Source organism: Somniosus microcephalus, chromosome 7, assembly GCF_052327205.1.
Source record: "Somniosus microcephalus isolate GS21.2 chromosome 7, FLI_Smic_1.0, whole genome shotgun sequence".
NCBI classification, from domain to species: Eukaryota; Metazoa; Chordata; class Chondrichthyes; order Squaliformes; family Somniosidae; genus Somniosus; species Somniosus microcephalus.
The window spans coordinates 90,667,159-90,690,085 of NC_140993.1; the positions used below are offsets into that span (position 1 = coordinate 90,667,159).

The following is a 22,927-nucleotide window of genomic DNA, read 5'->3' on the forward strand; positions in this document are numbered from 1 at the left end:
CGGCAGGGGCCACTAATGTACACAGTGGATGTTGGGGAGAACATTGAGAGATGCCATGCTGACCAGATCCTAGAGTCACAGGAACGAGTCAACCCCATGTCTCGGCCATACGTACCTGGTGAGGAACCTGACGTACAGGTCACATCTACCTTAGAAACAGTAGCATCGGAAGCTGATGAACCAACCAACAACAGGGGGCCAGAATCGCCTCCGCACCAAGAGCAAGACACTCGGGAAAGGCGCTATCCAGAAAGGATCAGGAAGCCTCCCCAAAGACTGAATTTATAAATAGACTATTTTCAGCTAATGTTGCATGTTAAAAGTGTTAATTGTAATTAGTTTGATATTTAATTGTTAAATGAGTGTTATAGTACTGTTAATCTAAAAGGGGAGGAATTGTAATGTATGTACCTTTAAGGGGAGAACTACTTTTTACAGCTCCTGTATACTGTAGTACCGGCAGTGACCACACCTGTATATAAACCCTGAGTAGTGATCTGTACGGTTAGTTCTAGAGTAACCCTCCTTCAGTAAACACCTGTTGATCGTTCCCTGCAGTCTTTTGTCTGAATATTGAAGGACACAACATTAAGATACACGGATCTAACAGTAGTGTCTTCAGAGGAGATATTAAACCAACATCCCGTTGGCCTGTGTAGGTGGATGTAAAAGATCCCTGGGCACAATTTGAAAAGGTGCAGTGGTTCTCGGTATCCTGGCCAATAGTCATTCCTCATCCAACACCAACAACAATGGATTAGCTAGTCATTCGTGTAATTTGCTGTACATAGGATCTTGCTGTGTGCCATTTGGCTGCCACATTTGCCTACATAACAACAATGATTACAATGCAAAAATAATGTGTTGGCTTGGAAGTGATTTGGGACATTGATGAATGTGAAAGACACTATATAAAGTTCTTCCTTCTCTACGGCGGACACCTCATATTATTTACAGTGCAACCTTAGCAGTAAAAGCATACTCCATTAGCCCCGAGGCATATTACATCATATTCAGTACACAAATTAGATTTATAGGAGCCTTAATAAAGCTACCTTTCACGGTGAGCACAAGAGTTGCATTTGTTGGTTTTTAAACAGTATATATTTCCATGGTTCAATGTCAATAGCCTTGTGTCCCTACAAACCAGAGTGTTGTTGCATACCCAATATCTAGGTAAATATAGTAATACCCAGGGGTCAAACAAAGAACTCATCACTGTACTCCATTTACTGGTCTTCAGGGAGGTGGAAGAATATACACTCATTCAAAACACTGAACAAATGTTTGAATATTAAACCAGAAAATGAACAGTACTCAGTAGAAACTGTATTATAATTGTGAACCTTACAATTCTCTGAAATGTCAAAAACACATATGCTTCTCCTGCGTTAATCCTCAAAATTAAACTGAAACTTGAAGCAAGAGCACTTACTTATGTGGCAATTCGTACCACGGAACTTTCCAACTGGATCAATCGCGGTTTGCTTCAGACTGACTGCTGTTTTCTTACAATGCCATGCAAGATGTGGCTCCAAGTTCCTTTGAAGAAATCCCAGAACAAAGGGGCATTAAAAACTGCATCTCTCAACTAGATTAAGTGGTGATGTGGCCCCGATCACCAAATCAGACCTTGGTCTCTCTCTCCCCCCTACTCCTCTAAGCACTTCAACTTCTCACCTCCTTTAAAATCCTTACTGTCCACTAATCCTCCAAACCCAGTCACAAGATTCTCCCCAATATATCCTCCTTTAGCCTCTAAACTGAACAACCCCCACATCCTTGGTTATTTCAATCTCCATCTTAGCTTCCCTTGCCCTCTCTCTCTTCTTCACTCCCCTCCTGTGCTCTCTAAATCTCTTCCTCTATGTAAACTCTCCTATCCATGGCCACCTTCCTGATTTACCATATCCCAAGATCTTTCTATTCCCATGGTCTTGATCACTGACTAGGCCATCTCTGACAACTTTCTTGTATCCCTCATCACCCACATCCCCCTACCCACTTCCCTCAGCATCCTAGAATACATCCCATCCGATCTTGGTGACTTATCTACTTTAAGTACAGTCTAGTACTCATCTTTATCAATTTTTATCCCATCCAGTATCTCAACTATCTTCTCTTTCACTATGATTTTGACAGCATCTTCTTCCTTGGTAAAGACAGATGCAAAGTACTCATTAAGTACTTCAGCCATGCCCTCTGCCTCCATGCGTAGGTCTCCATTTTGGTCCCTAATCGGCCCCACCCGTAATTTGTGGTCTAGCCACGAAAGCTGCTGGATTGTCATAAAAACCCAACTAGTTCACCGAAATCCTTCAGGAACCTGCCATCCCTACCTGGACTCGGGCTACTTGTAACTCCAGTCTCTCACTATATGGTTGACTCTCAATCCCTTCAGGACACCAAAGGATGGGCAATAAATGCCATCTTTTGAAGGTTGCCCACATCCCCAAGAATGAATTTAAAAATTCAGTATATATTCCATCATAGATAAAAATGCTTCCTATCTGTCACAAGTAGTGTTAGGTGATGGCCCAAATCATAACTGTTGTATGTGTAATGGTATCTTTAAGAGAGTGAGATGTACATAGATATTTTGCCAGTGACCCTTAGTTACCTTCACCCTCCATACAAGCACTACACTTAACCAGTTGCAACTCGTTAGAGTCACCTACTGTGTATATATCAGAGCTTTTTTTAAACAATAAACTGGATCCATCAGATTTTAACATACTTCAAATCAGTCACTGGAACTTGTTAAAGGCTGTGAGGACTAGTATTGTTCACTCCAAGGATAATAGTTAGTGCCTAATTTGTGTAGCTGAACATAACTGAGTAACCAGCATTTCTTTCCTTCATCTACTGCAAACAGTTAAAATAAGCTTTTGCTTAATTGATAAGTTATAAAACATTATGATATTGCATTTTGCTTAACTAACCACTGGTTGTACCAGCAGCACACTAACATTGTAGCTGTACTTTTACCTATGGCTCTTATACTCAGAATGCTTTCTCTTTACACAAATGGAACTTCTGTTTTGTGTACAACACAATCTATGTTACAATAGGATGATGCAAATTTACACAACAGGTGCCCCGATAACATTAGTATATCTCAATCATCACATTCCAGTGACACAAAATGTATCACATGAAAGAAAAGACTTGCATTTATATAGCGCCTTTCACGACCACCGGACGTCTCAAAGTGCTTTACAGCCAATGAAGTACTTTTTTTTGAAGTGGAGTTGTAATATGGGAAATGCGGCAGCCAATTTGCACACAGCAAGGTCCCACGAACAGCAATGTGATAATGACCAGATAATCTGTTTTAGTGATGTTGGTTGAGGGATAAGTATTGGCCAGGACACCGGGGAGAACTCCCCTACTCTTCTTCAAAATAGTGCCATGGGATCTTTTACGTCCACCCGAGAGCAGACGGGGCCTCTGTTTAACATCTCATCCAAAAGACGGCACCTCCGACCAGTGCAGCACTCCCTCAGTACTGCACTGGAGTGTCAGCCTAGCTTTATGTGCTCAAGTCCCTGGAGTGGGACTTGAACCGAACCTTCTGACTCAGAGGCGAGTGTGCTACCAACTGAGCCACAGCTGACATGGTGCGATAACATCAATATCTGAACTAATTCTCCATCTCGGATTACTACAAACTTGCTACACCACTTGAACAGAACTAAAACAGCATGGGCGCTGTTTCTTTCTCTATAGTTATTGAGGAAAACTATTCCAATTTTTTGATTTCTATATGAAGGCACACACCAGCTCAATGAATTACTCTTACTACCAAATGATTGAATACTTCGTTCCTCGCCAAAGGTATTTTCCCTGATCATATTCAGTTTTCTAAGAAAAAGAGAAGCAGCTCACATGACACAGATTATACTATGCTTTGGTGCTTATAATTAGAATCTGCATTAAAACTAAAAATAGTTAACTCTGCTAGTTGAATAAGAAAAATATTAATTGGATACAGTAATAATAGTTGGACTTAAGGGAGGAGGGGAGGGGGATGTAGAAATGAACACAGGTGGCACACCATTAGGTTTAATCTGAGCAAGCAATCAGGGAGATGGATGGAATCAGGAGTTATGAAGCAACGCTTGGAAGCCAAATAGGATGGCTCTGGTCCTGCCAACGTTAAACTGAGAAAGTTCTGGCTCATCTAAAACTTGATAGCAGGCAATTAGTTAGACAGTACAGTAACGGTCGTGTAGTTGGTGGTAAAGAAGTAAATCATAAAGGATGTAAAGTTGGATGTCAGAGATATAAATAATGACCTGCAGTTTATTGCACCATATTATGTCCCCAGGGTATCCCAAAGCACTTTACAACCAATGGATTACTTTTGAAGTGCTGTCACTATTATTAGGTTATTAGAAACTGAAAAATCAAAATAGTTTTACAGTTTTCCTGAACTGAGCTTTCGACCCCATATCCTCCCCATCACCAAGACCATCTACTTCCACCCCCGTAACATCACCCAACCCCACCCCTGGCTCACCCCAACTGCTGCGGAATCCCTCATACATGCTTGTTACTCCAGACTCGACTATTCCAATGCTACCCTGGCCGGCCTCCTGTCTTCCACCCTCAGTAAATTTCAGCTCATCCAAAACTCTAACTCGCACTAAGTACCGTTCACCCATCACCCCTGTGCTCACTAATCTACATTGGCTCCCAGACTAGCAATACCTCAAATTTAAAATTCTCATTCGTGTTCAAATTCCTCCATGGCTTTTCTCCTCCCTAGCTCTGTAACCTCCCGAGAGCTCCGCATTCATCCAATTCTGCCTTTGCCCTACCATTGGCGTGTGCCTTCAACGGTCATGGCCCTAAGCTCTGAAATTCTGTCTGTAAACTTCTCCGCCTCTCTACCTTTCTCTCCTCCTTTAGGGTGCTCCTTAAATATACTTCTGACCAAGCTTTTGGTTACCTAGCCTAATATCTGGCTCAGTGTCACATTTTCTATGATAACGCTCCAATGAAGTGTCTTGGGATGTTTTACTACGTTTAAAAGCTGCTATATAAATGCAAGTTGTTGTCGTAGGTAGACAAACAGGGCAGCCAATCTACACACAGCAAAGTCCCACAGATAGAAAATGAATGAATGATTGGATAATCTGTTTATGGTTCTATAATGGTAAAGGAAGAACACCAGGAGAACTGCTTTTTTCTGAAAGTGCCACGGGATCTTTCACTTCCACTTGAGCAGGCACATGGGATCTGTAACTAAATTGTCAACCTAGAATATGTGCTTATGTCCATTGCGTGACATGTGTACATATGAAAGTCCCCAACACCAAGGGGTAGCATGTCAACTAGCAATAGGAAAGGGCCAAGGATTGAAGCATGTCAGAGATGACTGGAGAAGCCTCTACAGATGTGACAACCGTGTAGGGACAGGTAAAAGTGGAACCATGAGAGGGTAAATCCACAGGTGTTCACTAGCGAGGAGAGGTGGTGGAGTACAGAGTATACGTCGTATCAAAGGGCAGAGAGGTTAAGAATAAGGAAGGATAACATGCCGAGGTTGCAATCACAAAGGTGACTTTGTACAGAAAAATCTCTTGTGGTGGGGTTGGCAGGAAGAGAACAGAAACTAGACGACTGCAATTCAAAAAGGGAGTGGTAGGAAAGGGGAATCATAGGAAATGGATGCACAGAGCTAGGTGGTAATGACAAGTCGAGGACCCAAGAGAAAAAAGTGAATTGGCAGGGGGGTTGTTAATTGAAGGGAACAGAGGGATCACAGAGTTGGACTATTTAAAGTAGGGGATGATAGTAGTTTTGAATGATCGCAAATTCAAAAGGAAGAGTTTACAATATCAGCAAGCACTGGGCCCAGGAGAACTAATTAAGTGGTCAGGAGATGACAGAAAAGAGTTGTGGGGTTGGAGCAGGAAAGGCAGTGGGAGACTGTGGGTATATACTCCAATTGGCAGGATGTGACTAGTGTTGCCCCTCCAGGGATCTGTACTGGGGCCTCAGCTTTTTACTATAATTATAAATGACTTAGATGAAGGAATAGAGAGCCATATATCCAAGTTTGTTAATGACACCAAGTTAGTTGGCACAGTAGTGTAGATGGGAGCAGAAAGTTGCAGATTAAGTGAGTGGGAAAAACTGTGACAGATGGAGTTCAATGTGGGGAAGTGTGAGGTCATCCATTTTGGACCCAAGAAAGATAGATCAGAGTATTTTCTAAATGTGAGGAGCGAGGAACTGTGGAGGAGCAGAGAGATTTAGGGGTCCAAGTACAGAAATTACTAAAAGCTAGTGGACAGGTACACAAAATAATTTAAAAAGGTTAATGGAAAGTTGGTCTTTATCACAAAGGTGCTGGATTATAAAGGGGTGGAAGTAATGTTACAGTTATATAAAGCTCTGGTTAATCCCCATTTAGAGTACTGCCTTCAGTTCTGGGCACCGCATCTCATTGGCCTTTGATAGGGTGTAGTGCAGGTTCACCAGAATGTTACCGGGGCTAAAGGGGTTGCTAGACTAGGCTTGTAGTCCCTTGAGTATAAAAGATTAAGGTGTGAACTAAATGAGGTGTTTAAAAATGATTAAAGGAATTGCTAGGGTAGATAAAAAGAAACTATTTCCTCTGGTGGGAGCAGTCCAGAACAATGGAGCATAACCTTAACATTAGAGCTAGGCCATTCAGGGATAATGTCAGAAAGCATTTCTTCACACAAGGGTAGTGGAAATCTGGAACTCCCTCACCCCAAAAGCTGTTGAGGATAGGTCAATTGAAAATTTCAAAACTGAGATTGATAGATTTGTGCTAGACAAGGGTATTAAGGGTTACACAACCAAGGCAGGTCATTGGAGTTAAGATACAGATCAGCCATGATCTAATTGAATGGCAAAACAAGCACAAGGGACTGAATAGCCTACTCCTGTTCCCGTGTTTCTATCCCACTTGGCTACTATAAATTGGCTATGGCAGCCAAGGAGGATAACCTCAATTTAGTGGCAAAAAAACAGCTCTTCATTTCACTTGTGAATAAGAATCAATAACTCTGGGTGTTCCCCTCACACATTTACTTGAACATAAAGAATTTAGGCCAAAAAAGCCCATCAGTACCTAGCCGCCATCTCACCATATCCCCCAACTCTTTCTTCAAAAATGAATCCAACAGTAATTATTTTTGCTATGAGTGTTGAGATATTTATAAAAGGTTTGAATGAGTGGACAGAAACATTGGCCCCACTCTATACCATCTATTTATCAAGCATGATTTAGAGGATATAGCTAATCCATTCTAAACAATATCCATGGCACAGACAGGAGTAGAAGAAATAGAAATATTAGAAGAAAACAGCTTACTTAAAAAGTACCATATGCTTTTTTCAAACAAAAAAATTCCCTTAAGCTGGGACTATTCCTCTTAGAAGTACTGCAGCGCATAATGGAAATGGACATTTTCCCTAAAGTATTAAGAACCCCAGTTAATTCATGGGAAGGCTTAAAATGGAGTGTGTTTCCTACAGACCAATCTCATTAAATTGCAACACAATAATTCAAACTAAAATTCCAGCACTCTGGCTAACATTTGGTCCTAAAGCAGAACCACTGGATTTACTTGTGGGAAGCACTCAAAGACAGACACTTTTGAATATTGAAAACAAAGTTATGAGGAAAGATCTTCGACCTGAAATATCAACTAACTTATTTCTGTTTCCAGCTCGGTTTTTGTTTTCAGATTTCCAGCATCTGCAGTATTTTACTTACCAATGTGTCAGGTAGCAAGCAAAAACCAGCCTCCGTGCACTCATTAGATAGCCAAAGCAAGTCCCAGGGTTCTAGGAACAGGAGTAGGTCATTTAGCCCCTCAAGCCATTCAATGTGATCATGGCTGATCTGTAACCTAACTCCATATACCTGCCTTTGCCCCATATCCCATAATACCTATGGGCAACAAAAATCTATCAATCTCAGAATTAAAATTTACAATTGACCTAGCATCAATTACCATTTGCGGAAGAGTATTCCAAACTTCTACCACCATTTGCATGTAGAAGTGTTTCCTAACTTCACTCCTGAAAGGCCTGGCTCTACTTTTTAGGCTATGTCCCCTAATCCTAGACTCCCCAACCAGTGGGAATAGTTCCCCTCTATCGCCCCTATCAGTTCCCTTTAATATCTTGAAAACTTTGATCATATCATCCCTTAACCTTCTAAATTCCAGGTAATACAACCAACCTTCTCAGCGTTCTGGTGGTCTCGCGCAGCCTAGGACCGGCTTTTTCACTCTTAAATTTCATGCAACTGTGAATGGGCCGCGCACCAAAAAATAATTCGGGTGAACATTGAATATAGCCCTAGTTTGTGTAATCTCTCCTCGTAATTGAACTATTGGAGTCCAGGAATCATTCTTGTAAATCTACACTGCACTCCCTCCAAGGCCAATATATTCTTCCTCGGGTGTGGTGCCCAGAACTGAACACAGTACTCCAGGTGTGGTCTAACTAGGGCTTTGTATAGCTGTGCATTACTTCTACCCCCTTGTATTCAGTCCTCTAGATATAAAACCCAGCATTTTATTAGCCTTTTTGATTATTTTCTGTACCTGTCCATGATATTTTAATGATCCAAGTACATGGACCCCTAAATCTCTTTGGACTTCCAGTTTCTAGCTTTACACCATTTAGAAAGTACAATGATCTATCCTTTTTAGGTCCAAAGCGGATGACCTCACACTTGCCAACATTGAAATCCATTTGCTACTGTTGCGCACATTCACTTAATCTATTAATATCTTTGCAATTTTATGCTTCCATCTACACTGCTTACAATGCCGCCTATCTTTGTGTCATTGGCAAACTTGGATATGTGGCTCTCTATCCCGTCATCCAAATCATTAGTAAATACAGTGAATAGTTGAGTCCCCAACACAGATCCTGTGGGACACAACTAGTCACATCCTGCCAATTTGAGTACCTTCCCATTCTCCCTACTCTCTGTCTCCTGCCAGTCAGCCAATTTCCTAACCAGGTCAATAATTTTCCCTCAATTCCATGAGCTTCAACAGTCTTTTAAGAGGGACTTTATCAAATGCCAGAACTCTGAAAATGGAAGTTCTAGGAACATGGGATCAGGCCCTGGAATCTAGGAATCACTGGGAGATGGCTTCTGGGACCAAGTGGCATTAAAGAGGGAGGTCTCAAGGTCTGGGAGCACTAGGGAATGCAGCCTAGCCATTTGTGAACACTGGGAGGGAGTTCCAAGATCTGGAAGTGGGGAGCAGGGGTGAAGTCTAGGAAAGAGGGAGTCCTCAGGTCCAGCAGGAATGAGAAGAGGGTTTTGCAGCATAGGGGTAGAGTCAAGTAGTATTGCAGGTTATTAGGATGTGGCAGTATTGAGAAAGCAAAGTCTAACAACCTTTGAGGGTGGTGCCTAGGAGAATCTTCCATTGATGTATTTTAAGCCATGGATTTGCAACTGGGGACCGCAACCCCCAAAGGGTCTATCCTTCATACTGCCACCCAGCAGCGCCTCGGTCAATAGCGTTGCTGCATTAGAGAGCGCAAGAAACAATGTATGTGTGGGTGAAAAACCACTTGAACAACAGAGCAATAGGCAGGGGCACTGGGGAAAATTTCCACAGAACTTTATCTCCCTTCATCAAAATCATCTTGCTCCATTCACAATTCGCCATTCGTTGACACATCCAACTCCTATCTGATGCAGCTAGTGCTTCACTCTGCGATCAGATTCTTCTGCACGCTGCAGGTAGGAATTCTTAGGGGGAAAAATTCAGTATCGCCCTGTTTGGGGCGTGATTATCGGGCGTGCGCAAAGTTTAGCGCCTGGCGCTAATTAGCGCCTCCAACTGCAAACTTGGCTTTTATCGCCCCTGGAGTTGATTGGAGCGCTAAATCAGGCGCTACACACCTCTCAAGGCGCAAAGGCCGAGGAGCGAGGCGCTACCTCAGAGCGCTGGCGAAGCTCATGTGATGTCAGTCAGCAATGGATCACAGGCACAATGGCGCCAGCCAGTTCTTAAAGGGGAGGGTCGATCTTGCTCTCCATCCACATCCTGCTCATTGCAACCTTGAATCTCGGCCTGGAGAGACCTGTACATCAAATCTGCTGGAAAGAACAATGGAGAGGCCCAAGGAAAGAGCTCAGAGTGCAGCCCCCCCAGTCTCTTCTAAATTGATACAAGGGCAAATCAAAATGAACCTGCAAAGTGCTGCTCAGTACACAAAACTCCTTCACACAGCGTTGAATCTCTCCAGAAGTCTCTCTCTCTCTCGGAATGCATGATGCAAAAATGTCACCAACAAAAAAATGCAGGAAGCGGTCGCCTTTAAATAGCACTCCCCCAGTCCCTTCCTGACTGCAAAACGCTCCCCTCAACCTGTTGTTGCTAGCGGCAGGCGGTAAGGCAGGGAGCGCCACTCAATATCCGGTCCGGGGCATTGCACACTCGACTGACGTCACGATCTGCCGGCGCAGGAGATCGTGGCGGTAGTGTTTAGCGCCGCCACAAAATGTCTAGTTAATTTCGTGAGCGGCGCAAACATCGCCGCACACGGGCGCTAGTTGCTTTGCGCCCCATTAGCGCCCTCCCTCTTAAGGCACTAATGGGAGGTGCAAACCAACTGAATTGTTCCCCCATAATCTCTTGAAATGCCAGATCAAAAGTCCAATGTGCAAGGCTCAGGAATTCCCATCCTCAAGGCTTGGCAAAGTCCGATCCTGGAGCGAAGCAGCAGTATCGAGTAGGAGCTTGGTGTAGCAGCATTAACGAGCCAGGACACAAGGAGTGCCTCCATCAACTCAGGAGGGAGGGTGAAAGCATGCCTCCGTGAACTGGGAGAAGGAAAAAGATTGGCAGGGAATGAAAGAAAATACACAAAATGTTGCCATAATCTGCAATGTTCCAGTGACCCTGGTTGTGATCGAGTTCTAAACTCCCGCAAGAATGTGCTCCTATTATATTATTATACAATAAAACTAGCTGAATTGTAACAAGTTCTTATAAACCCTGAACATACAATATATTCTACATGCTCCTAACCTATAAACAATTTAAGACTGGGAGGTTAATTTTGAATAACATTCGAGTATGGCTGTACGGTTGAAACTCTCTGTTACCCTGGTCAAGTGGTCATTCTTCTTGGACAGCAGGTGAAGCCAAATACAAATTTGTTTGTTTTTTTTTTACAAAAAAATACTTGTCCATGGAATTTTTAACACAGGAAGAGGCCTTAGAAGCAAAAAGGTTTGAGAACCCCTGTTTTATGCCATCTGACCCCACCTCCCATTTTCCTACCCGTCAACTTCCTGACCAATCCGCAGCCCCTTCTGTTCCCTCAGGTTCTTCATCCCACCAACATCACTACTATCATCATTGTCAGCTGCTCCCTGGCTTCATGCTCCTGCCATAAAGAATTTTAACATAACTTTCTACTAAAATTAATGGATGGTAAATCACAGGCTGGGGATGTGTAAATTCCTGCTATGTTCTTCCTGCAGGTGGCAGTAGTGCAGGGGTTGGTGTAATTTAGTGCGTGATTAGCGAGTTTCCTAACAATCTTCAATAAATTCAAATCTCCATAAGCAAACAAAATTTATCCCATAAATTGTATTTTATGGGTTTTGAATATATTAATTCCTTAAAACTTATAAATGGCTGAGAGATTTTTTATAAACTGAATTTTTACTGCAATATATAATAATCTAGTCTCTATAAGCAAACCGGTTTTCTTTTCTAACCAGAAAGTATCAAAGAAACCAGTATCGCAGCCAATGCTCTTCATAAAAGGTACTACTATTCACAGGTGCTAATACATTTAAATAATCATCAGCCTTACCTAACATAAATGGGTTGAGAATTCAATCGCTGCTTATTCCAAATGATTTGGAAAGAAAGTGAAGAAACTCTCAAATCCTCACAGTCTAAGGAGACACACCCTTCTAACTGGAAACTCCTGTTGATGCACAGATCGCATGCTGAGAAATTCTGTAAACTGTATATGCTTAGAGTGCACAGATGTAGTTGAAAGCTCTTTGGAGTTGGAGTAAAAATATGCAGCCAGAGCCAAGGCATTTGATAAAAGTCAAGGCTTTGCAGTAAAACTTTTAATGATGGTATTAAAAGATACAAGACAATTTAATGGTCAAATTTACTTGTGTTATTGTAATATTTTTAAGTTTACTTTGAACATTATAAATTTCAGTAACTGATAAAAAATGACAGGCAAAAATGTTTTTAAAAAGCTTTTTGAGTGATCCAATTGGTTCATCAACAGTGACAGACTACTGTCTGCATAGGAAACTTAATTATCAATGTTTCTATTGGGATTTTCTATATTAAATATTGACCTAAAAATAAGACAAAAATAGTGACTACAAGGAAGTGAAATTTGTGAACTGGAAGTGTTTGTGCTCTCTGGGTTGAGTTAGAATCTACATTCTGTAAGTGTGGCTAGAAATGACCTCAGTTGGTTTATAAGGGGAGAGGACACCAACACCTTTTGAAGTCCACTTTGATAGACAGTACTATAGCTCAATTATGAAGAATAAAGGGGGGGAAAAACCCTTGTTCGGCTCACCAGTTTTGCCTTGTATTATAGTATTACAGCTTATGTGGAAGGGTTCTTGTGGAGCGCCATGGGCTATTTTGAACACCTATGTACAAGAGTTACAGTACAATTGTTAACCCAGATGAGTATCAGAGTTAGCAAAGTGTCATGTCTTGTACCGGAGATGACAGTAAAAGTTAAAAGTTCTATGAATCATTAATTACATACGGAAAGCATAAAATAAATAGTTTTGTAAACATATGTATAAAAGTTTCATAAAATATGTGAAAGTGTGGCGGTTCCACCGGGTGTCCCTTACTATGTATATACATAATTCCCTTTAACTTACCTGTTTGGGCCATTGCCCCTTTAAGAACGCGACGTAACGCACTGACGTCACGTCGCGCGACACACCGAGATGCGAGCCGACCCAGCTCGGCCTTACACTCTCCCGACGGTCGCCGGCACAACTCGGCCTCCCGCTCCTGCGGTGGCCGCCGGCCTGGTTCGGCCGCCCGCTCTCGCGACTTTGGCCGCAACGGCCAGCCACAGCTACGCGCCAACGCAAGTCACGTGATCGCCCAAGCGCGGGCAAACGCGCTAACGTCACGACGCGGTCACGTGACCACCTAAGCGCGGGAAAACACGACCGAGCATGATGACGTCATCACGCTCTCCACAGGACTGCGGAGTCAGTCCTCGTGGCGTTCCTGCTGGGTTAAGACGTACCTTCTGGCTCTCCTGCATCCAACTCCATTGTCTGCTGTAGAACATCTGTTTCTTGCATTAAATAACTTATTGATTGTTCGCCTGAAGTCAAACTTGATTATTTAGTAGTCATTCGTCCAATACCTACCTAGGTGAACATGAACTGCTACATTGGTGACCGAACGACGTGAGTGTGGGGGCTCATCAATACCTACATTGGTGACCCCGTATCCGTGAATGTTTTTCACGGACGAAACGCACAGCCTGACCCTCGTCTGCACAGAAGACAACCGATGAACAATCGCCGACGAACACCAGTTCCTACATTGGCGACCCAGTCTTTGCGAACGTATTCGCAAAGGAAGCGCAGCCAACTACACCTACATTGGAGACCGAGTTTACAGAGGTAGAGCACGACCAACGGCACCCGTCGAACACAAACGCCAACGCCTACAACTGGTGAGTTTTGTGATCGTCTTTCAAAAAAGCAGCATGCTATGGAAGCTTCAGCCGTTTCGCTGTCGCTACCGCCATTCAGGGAGCTGCAACCACCCTCGTGCTTTCTAAAAAGGTAGAAGCCCCGTCTGCTGGGGACATCGATGCGGCACAGACCACGCACGTGCTTACGGTTTCCGTATTCGATGTTTCTACCGCCACACGATTTGTCCGCCTCTACGACATCTCCCAACGCAACAGCAAGCATGAATCCCTCCAAGCGCGGGGTCCGCAGGTTTTCGAGCCCGCAAGATCGGAGCGCACCCCCGCAGAGATGCCACGAGGACTCGCTCCTCTCGAAACACGAGGACTCGCTCCTCCCGAAACACGAGGACCCATCCCTCGCGAACCACGAGGACCCATCCCTCGTGAAACACGAAGACTCATTCCCCGCCAACGACGCACCAGCCCGTCAGCCTGCTGGTTGTTTTACCTACTACGCTTTTCGGCGAGACAAGAAGCGCTGCCGCCTTCTTGGCAGTTTTTCCACTAAAGTCAACTACAACTAAAAGCGTTGCCGCCCTCCAGGCAGTTTACCCCTACCGAAATTAACAACCCAGACCGTTGCCGCCCTTTCTCCAGTTTTCTCCTTAACTAACGCAAACATCTACTGATGCTGCAAACATCGAGGACGGGTCCAACGGGCATCCCGCGGCCGCGATCAGCCACGTGAAAGTTGCTGTCCTCACCGATCACTGATCAACGCAGCAACTTTTCACCCTCCGTTGTGTTATCGTCGTAGCACTATGGCACGAACCATTCCATGCGTTCCAGCCTCCCGAAGGTTTCGCTCACCTGTCGGCGAGTTCACCAACCTCGCCTGTCAAGTCCTTCTGGATCGCTCGTTCGGCGTTCCTGTAGTTCGTCGGAACAAGGACTTGTTTCAACATCAACGGAGACATCGCCCGCATCCGCCCAACCTGCCAGTCACTCTGACAAGGCCTGCTGTTTCGCACGTCTCCACGGTCCTTCGCCTGATGGATACGTTTTATTCGCCACGACGTGCGTAAGGATCTGCTTACGAACAGCATCTTCAGACCTGGCCCGCCAAGTCGAGACAGCACGCCCGCCGAGACCACTAGCTCGTCAGACCATCATATCTTTGGACTTTCGTTAAAGCGAACTCTGGGGGGGGGGGGGGGGGGGGGGCGCATGTGGCGGTTCCACCGGGTGTCCCTTACTATGTATATACATAATTCCCTTTAACTTACTTTTGTATGTGCATAACTTACCTGTTTGGGCCGTTGCCCCTTTAAGAACGCAACGTAATGCACTGACGTCACGTCGTGCGTCACGTAACACACCGAGATGCGAGCCGATCCAGCTCGGCCTTACACTCTCCCGACGGTCGCTGGCACAACTCGGCCTCCCGCTCCTGCTGTGGCCGCCGGCCCGGTTCAGCCTCCCGTGCTGGCCGCTGGCCCAGTTCGGCCGCCCGCTCTCGCGACTTCGGCCGCAACGGCCAGCCACAGCTACGCGCCAACGCAGGTCATGTGATCGCCCAAGCGCGGGCAAACGCGGTCACGTGACCACCTAAGCGCGGGAAAACGTGACCGAGCGTGATGACCTCATCATGCTCTCCACAGGACTGCAGAGTCAGTCCTCGTGGCATCCCCGCTGGGTTAAGACGTACCTTCTGGCTCTCCTGCATCCAACTCCATTGTCTGCTGTATAACATCTGTTTCCTACATTAAATAACTTATTGATTGTTCTCCTGAAGTCGAACTTGATTATTTAGTAGTCATTCGTCCAATACCTACCTAGGTGAACACGAACTGCTACAAAAGTACATTCAGGAACCCAATAAAGAAAAGTTCTGTGAAAATATAGTGCAAGCTGTTACATTGTCTCTTGCTTTGGCTTACTTTTAATAAAGTTGCACCAGTCTAACAGAATGTTTATTTTTCCACTTTCCCAAGTCCAGGAGGTCACAAGAGGACTTGCGCCATATCTAGTACGCTAAATACAGTAGCATAGTAAGTGTTTCCGTTCGACCCCAAAGCTACATTAACAAATATTAAGCAGCACTAACTAATACAAAGGTTTGCTTAGGGCAATGTTTCTTGGAGCAGCGCACAAGTATCTAGGTAAAAGCCAAAAGTGTTACTGTCCTCTGATTCTAGCCTTCGTTGTATCCTCCCTTTCTTCTGCTCCACCACTGGTGGCACTGCCTTCAATCATTAGCCATCTCTGCCTTATTCTCTAGGACTTGCTCCCTAAACTCCGCCAACTCTCACACTACCTTGAAAAGCTTTCTCAAAGCCTACCTCTTCAACAAACCTTTTGGTCACCTTGCCCATAGCAGCTATTCCTTGCTTTCTTTGTGAAGCACCATTGATGTTTTCCTACATTAAAAGGTGGAATATAAACACAAATTGAAAAAAAATTGTCTTTCAGTAGCACTGGGGATGAGATAAGGATGGAAGAATTCTGCAACGGCAAACATAAGTTAATGTTCAAAAGAGGCCGGCAATAAGGAAACAGACTCAGGTAAAATTAGGATTGGAGTAAGGAAAAGGACTAGGTCACAGGTTTTCAAACTGAAACCCTTGTACCCTAGTATATCCCCAATGAGTTCCTAAGGGCTCTGCAACGGCTGAAGATTTTTCTCAATCTCCACTCTTCTGTATTTGTTGATTTGCTATTATGAAAGGGATTCATGAAAGTATGTCAAAATTTGCTGGAGCTCCCTGGGAGCAGTGTCAATGCAGGAATTACCCCACATACAGGAGTTTGTGAAGTACAGGAAACTTCGCTATATCCGGCACCGACGGGACCGATGTGATGCCGATCTATGAAAACTTCCGGACAGACCAGCGCTAATGTTGAAGGATACGGAGGTTTTAATCTCCATATCTGACAACAAACACTGTTGCTTAGCAACAGCTTGTAAACAGTCGGCCCATACCTTGGAAGCATCTCTGTAGCTTAGCAACAGCTTCAGAGAGGCTTTCCAGAGACTGACTTTTTTTCTTCTAGCATTTTTTTTTTAAACAAAGAAAAAAAACAGCTGCTGATTTCTGCCGTTAGATCGAGGTTTCCGGCCATACAACCTCCGGATAAACCTAAGTTTCCTGTACTGGTCTGGATTTGCTGAGTGGCCAGGTCGATCAAGAACAAGTGTAGGCTGATTGAGGAGTTGTTTGGGGTTCCTCAGCAGGCCAGAGTGAAATCAGGTAGAACTTTTTACATAAAGGGTATTGGAAATGTGGAATTCTCTGCCCCAAAAGGCTATGGATGCTGGGTCAATTGAAATTTCCAAGATGGTGATTGACAGATTTTTATGAGTTAAGGGTACCAAGAGATATGGAGCAGAGGCGGGTAAATGGAGTTTAATTGCATGGCAGAGCAGGCATGAGGGGCTAAAGGGCCGACTCCTGTTCCTATGTAGAGGACTCAGCATTGTATAGGACTCGGCATAGTGGAAGAGGGAAAGCAGAACAAGTCCTGATGCTTGAACATTAAAGTCAACAAGAATAGTGATTTCACCAGAGGGGAAGTTAGATTTAATTGATGGGAGTTTACTCGACAATAAGTTTAAAGTTCTAGAGTTATAAAGGTTCACAACAGCAATGGAGATAGCAAATGAATTTAGTGAAGTGAGGGTGAAGTACTTTTAGCCAGAGCAGATCAAAGTCCAAACAGCAATGGAGATAGCAAATGAATTTAGTGAAGTGAGGGTGAAGTACTTTTAGCCAGAGCAGATCAAAGTCCAATGATTCAAGGGAGCTAAGGGGAGCAGCTGAGGCATCAGAATTAATTATAAGTCTATGTACCACCTTTTGATCAGAAGTTGAAAATAAAACATGAGGACAAATTGAAGTGGGGGGGGGGGGTGGAAAAGGTGAAACTTGGTTTTCAGTGAGGAAAGCATGCAGAACAAAGAACATAGAGGATACTGTATGACTATACAGGGAGCAGCACTTTATAACAATGTTGTCCTTGGCCTAAAAATTGCATAGAAATATAGAAGATAGGAGCAGGAGTAGGCCATTCGGCCCCTCGAGCCTGCTCCGCCATTCAATGAGATCGTGGCTGATCATCCAAACTCAGTACCCCGTACCTGCCTTCTCCCCATATCCCTTGATACCTTTAGCTCTAAGAAATATATCTAACTCCTTCTTGAATATATTTAAAGACTTGGCCTCAACCGCCTTCTGTGGTAGAGAATTCCACAGGTTCACCACTCTCTGGGTGAAGAAATTCTTCCTCAACTCAGTCCTAAATGGCTTACCCCTTATCCTTAGACTATAACCCCTGGTTCTGGACTCTCCGACCATCGGGAACATTCTACCTGCATCTAGTTTGTCCAGAACTGTCAGAATTTTATAAGTTTCAATGAGATCCCCTCTCATTCTTCTAAACTCCAGCGAGTATAAGCCCAATCGACCCAATCTCTCCTCATACGTCATTCCTGCCATCCCAGGGATCAGCCTTGTGAATCTTCGCTGAACTCCTTCCATGGCAAGAACATCCTTCCTCAGATAAGGTGACCAAAACTGCACACAGTACTCAAGGTGTGGTCTCACCAAGGCCCTGTACAACTGCAGCAAGACATCCTTGCTCCTGTACTCAAACCCTTTTGCTATGAAGGCCAACATACCATTTGCCTTCTTCACCGCCTGCTGCACCTGCATGCTTACCTTCAGCGACTGGTGCACAAGGACACCCAGGTCTCGTTGCACTTCCCCTTCTCCCAATCTATTGCCATTCAGATAATAGTCTGCCTTTCTGTTTTTGACACCAAAGTGGATAACCTCGCATTTATCCACGTTATATTGCATCTGCCACGCTTCTGCCCAATCACCCAACCTGTCCAAATCATCCTGGAGTTTCTCGGCATCCTCCTCGCAGCACACACGCCCACCCAGCTTTGTGTCGCCTGCAAACTTGGAGATATTACATCTAGTTCCCTTATCTAGATCATTAATGTATATTGTGAATAGCTGGGATCCAAGGACCGATCCCTGCGGTACCCCACTAGTCACTGCCTGCCACTCAGAAAAAGGCCCGTTAATTCCTACTCTCTGCTTTCTGTCCGCCAACCAGTTCTCTATCCAAGTCAATACCTTGCCCCCAATCCCATATGCCTTAACTTTACACGCTAATCTCTTATGCGGGACCTTATCGAAAGCCTTTTGAAAGTCCAAATACACCACATCTACTGGTTCTCCCTTATCTATTTTACCAGTTACATCCTCAAAAAATTCCAGTAGATTAGTCAAGCACGATTTACCTTTTGTAAATCCATGTTGACTTTGTCCGATCCTGTCACTGTTTTCCAAGTGCTCTGCTATTACATCCTTTATAATGGACTCTAGCATTTTCCCCACTACCGATGTCAGACGTCCCGGTCTGTAATTCCCCGCTTTCTCTCTACCACCCTTTTTGAATAGTGGGGTAACATTAGCTACCCTCCAATCCATGGGTACAGTTCCAAAATTCGCTGGAATCTGGAAGATGATCAGCAATGCATCTACTATTTCTAGGGCCACTTCCTTAAGTACCCTAGGATGTAGATTATCAGGCCCTGGGGATTTATCGGCCTTCAATCCCATCAATTTCCCCAACACCATTTCCCTACAAATACTGATTTCTTTCAGTTCCTCCCTCTCATCAGACGCTATGCTCTTCAACATCTGAGGTTATTTGTGTCCTCCTTTGTGAAGACAGAACCAAAATATGCATTTAATTGGTCTGCCATTTCTTTGTTCCCCATTATAACTTCCCCTGCTTCTGACTGCAAGGGACCTACACTTGATTTCACTAATCTTTTTCTCTTCACATATCTATAAAAGCTCTTACAGTCAGTTTTTATGTTCCCTGCAAGCTTACTTTCATATTCTATTTTCCCCTTCTTAATTAATCCCTTTGGCCTCCTTTGTTGAATCCTAAACTGCTCCCAATCCTCAGGGTTACTGCTTTTTCTGGCCAATTTATATGCCCTCTCCTTGGATCTTATGCTATCCCTAATTTCCCTTGTTAGCCACAGTTGAGTCACCCTTTTATTCTTATCCCAAACTGGGATGAACAACTTCTGTAGTTCATCCATGCAGTCTTTGAATGTTTGCCATTGCCTATCCACCGTCAACCCTTTGAGTGACGTTCCCCAATCAATCCTACCCAATTCGCGCCTCATATCATCGTAGTTTCCTTTATTTACATTCAGGACCCTAGTCTCCGAGTCAACTACTTCATTCTCCATCCTAATGAAGAATTCTATCATATTATGATCGCTCTGGCCCAAGGGGCCTCATACAACAAGATTGCTAATTAATCCTCTCTCATTACATAATACCCAGTCTAAGATGGCCTGATCTCTGGTTGGTTCCTCGACATATTGTTCCAGAAAACCATCCCGTAAACATTCTAGGAATTCCTCCTCCACAGTATTTTTACTAATTTGGTTAGCCCAATCTATATGTAAATTAAAGTCACCCATGATGACTGCTGTGCCCTTATTGCATGCGTCTCTAATTTCCCGTTTAATGCCATCCCCAACCTCCGTATTACTGTTTGGAGGTCTATATACCACTCCCACTAACGTTTTCTGCCCCTTGATATTTCTCAGTTCTACCCATACAGATTCCGCATCATCAGAGTTAATATCCTTCCTTTCAATTGTGTTAATCCCCTCTTTAACCAGCAATGCTACCCCACCTCCCTTTCTTTTTTGCCTATCCTTCCTAAATATTGAATACCCCTGGATGTTGAGTTCCCAGCCTTAGCCATCCTGGAGCCATGTTTCTGTAATCCCAATTAAATCATATTCGTTTACTTCTATTTGCGCAGCTAATTCATCCACCTTGTTCCGAATGCTCCTTGCATTAAGACACAAAGCCTTCAGGCTTGTTTTTTTAACGCCCTCAGACCTACATGAATTATTATTTACTGTGACCATGTTTGATTTAAACCGTTGAGTTCTTTGCCTTCTAATTTTGTTTTTCTCCTTCCTGTCGGAGGCGCACCTCCGGAGTACAACACTGACCCGTGAAACAATTCAAAAGTACCTCCTGGCGATCAGGCTGCGAAGAGTTACAGTCTCAGGCTCCAGGTGGAGGGCAGCATAAAGGCCCACGGATCTCAGGGATGCAGGTGGTTTGGAGACGTCCCTGGGATCACGTGGGCCCGGTCTTCCGATGACGAAGGAGAATTCCATTGCAATCATTTACGAAGGGAATCCCCTAATGAGATGCAATGGAATCCCCAAATAATTACAGAATGTACTGAATTGCAATTTTATTCATAAGTTCTTTCATTGCACCAACCTCAAAAATTTTAATTTTGATAAATAATTTTAAACATCTTAATCCGCATTCATTTAAAGTGTATGTGCATAACTTTAAATGTGGGCAATTGCTGGGCAAATAGCCCAACTCTGTGCCAGCAATACTCATTTTTCAGGCGGTTTGAATGATATCAGGGCTTACCTTGACAGATCGCAAGTTCCGGATTTCAGGCATGCGCAAACACATACGGAAATCCAGAACTTGCGGGGCCTTTCAAAGGGAATACGATGGCGGACTCAGTACGCGGTCACAGACACCACAATTTCAGTGCCACTAGCCACAGGTGGCGACACCGCTATAGCCACATGCACTAATTTTAACTCAAACAATACAGGTAAATGTACATCGCACATGTATGTTTACTTATCGGACATCTACCACTATTCAGTAGCCAAGGAAGTAAAGCACTCACAATGATCAATAAACACTCTCTCACTTTGCTGTTTTACTAACAAACAAAACGGTTAAAGTACACATGCATATGCCATGTGTACATGAGTATTAAGAGCATATGCCCAAGGATGGTATCTATTATTCATTTCTTACTTACTAATCAGTAATGCAATTAGCCACATCTTGATTCCCAATCAGTGACATGTGACTTGTAGCTAATGTACTGGACAATACTGCTCTATACCTCCATCTGCAAAAGGCTGGGGTAAGAAAGATCAAAACTACCTTCAACTGCAGTAGGCTAGAGGAAAGGGCTGTTGAAAAGTACCTTCATCTACACAGTAGATGGGGGAAGGGCTGGTGGTCAGATCAAAAGTAAACCACCGTATGTGTTATACACGTGGCCATCTCCATAGCCTGACTCCTCTTCTTAGGCAATCCCTCGGAACCGAGGATGACTTGCTTCCACATTAAAAATGAATTCGCAGGTGACCGATTAGTCCAATGCGGGACCTAGTCTCCGCCATAGGTGGGGCAGACGGTGGGGTGCTTGGGTTGACGTGCGTTCCTTGTGCTGCCTGCACTTGGCTTCCACTTGCTCCTGGCGAAGAGACTCGAGGGGTTCGGTGCCTTCCCGGGTGCTTCTCCTCCACTTTGTGCGGTCTTGGGCCAGGGATTCCCAGGTGTTGGTGGGGAGGTTACATTTTTTCAAGGAGGCTTTGAGGGTGTCCTTGAAGCGTTTCCTCTGCCCACCTGGGGCTCTCTTGCCGTGTCGGAGCTCCGAGTAGAGTGCTTGTTTTGGGAGTCTCGTATCGGGCATGCGGACAATGTGACCCATCCATCAGAGCTGATCGAGCGTGGTCAAAGTTTCGATGCTGGAGATGTTGGCCTGAGCAAGAACACTGACGTTGGTGCGCCTATCCTGCCAATGGATTTGCAGGATCTTGCGGAGGCAGCGTTGGTGGTACCTCTCCAGTGCTTTGAGGTGCGTGCTGTACATGGTCCATGTCTCCGAGGCATACAGCAGGGCAGGTATCACTGCTGCTCTGTAGACCATGAGCTTAGTGCCGGGTTTGAGGTCCTGGTCTTCAAACACTCTCTTCCTCAGGCGACCGAAGGCTGCACTGGCACACTGAAGGCGGTGTTGGACTTCGTTGTCGATGTCTGTCCTTGTTGACAGTAGGCTCCCGAGGTATGGAAAGTGGTCCACGTTGTCCAAGGCCTTGTTGTGGATTTTGATAATCGGGGGGGGCAGTACGGTGTAGCGGGGGCAGGTTGGTAGAGGACCTTTGTCTTACGGATGTTTAGTGCAAGGCCTATGCTCTCGTATGCTTTGGTGAAGGTGTTGACGATGGTTTGGAGTTCGACCTCCGAGTGAGCGCAGACGCAAGCATCGTCTGCATACTGTAATTCGACAACAGAGGATGGGACGACCTTGGATCTGGACTGGGGGCGACGGAGGTTGAACAGTTTCCCATTTG

The 22,927-nt window shown here is 44.4% G+C and overlaps 1 protein-coding gene across 3 annotated transcripts in view; it reads right to left on the reverse strand.

The window, feature by feature from the left end:
* LOC147114789 (copine-3-like) overlaps positions 1 to 22,927 on the reverse strand; it is a 103,806-nt gene that overhangs the window by 78,843 nt on the left and 2,036 nt on the right. For 2 of the 3 annotated variants that reach the window (XM_085992730.1, XM_085992731.1), the window contains exon 2: positions 1,436 to 1,542. The exons of the other annotated variant lie outside the window; for it this stretch is intronic. The gene's annotated coding sequence lies outside the window, so the exon portion shown is untranslated. The remainder of the gene's footprint in view (positions 1 to 1,435; positions 1,543 to 22,927) is intronic. 3 annotated transcript variants of the gene reach the window in all.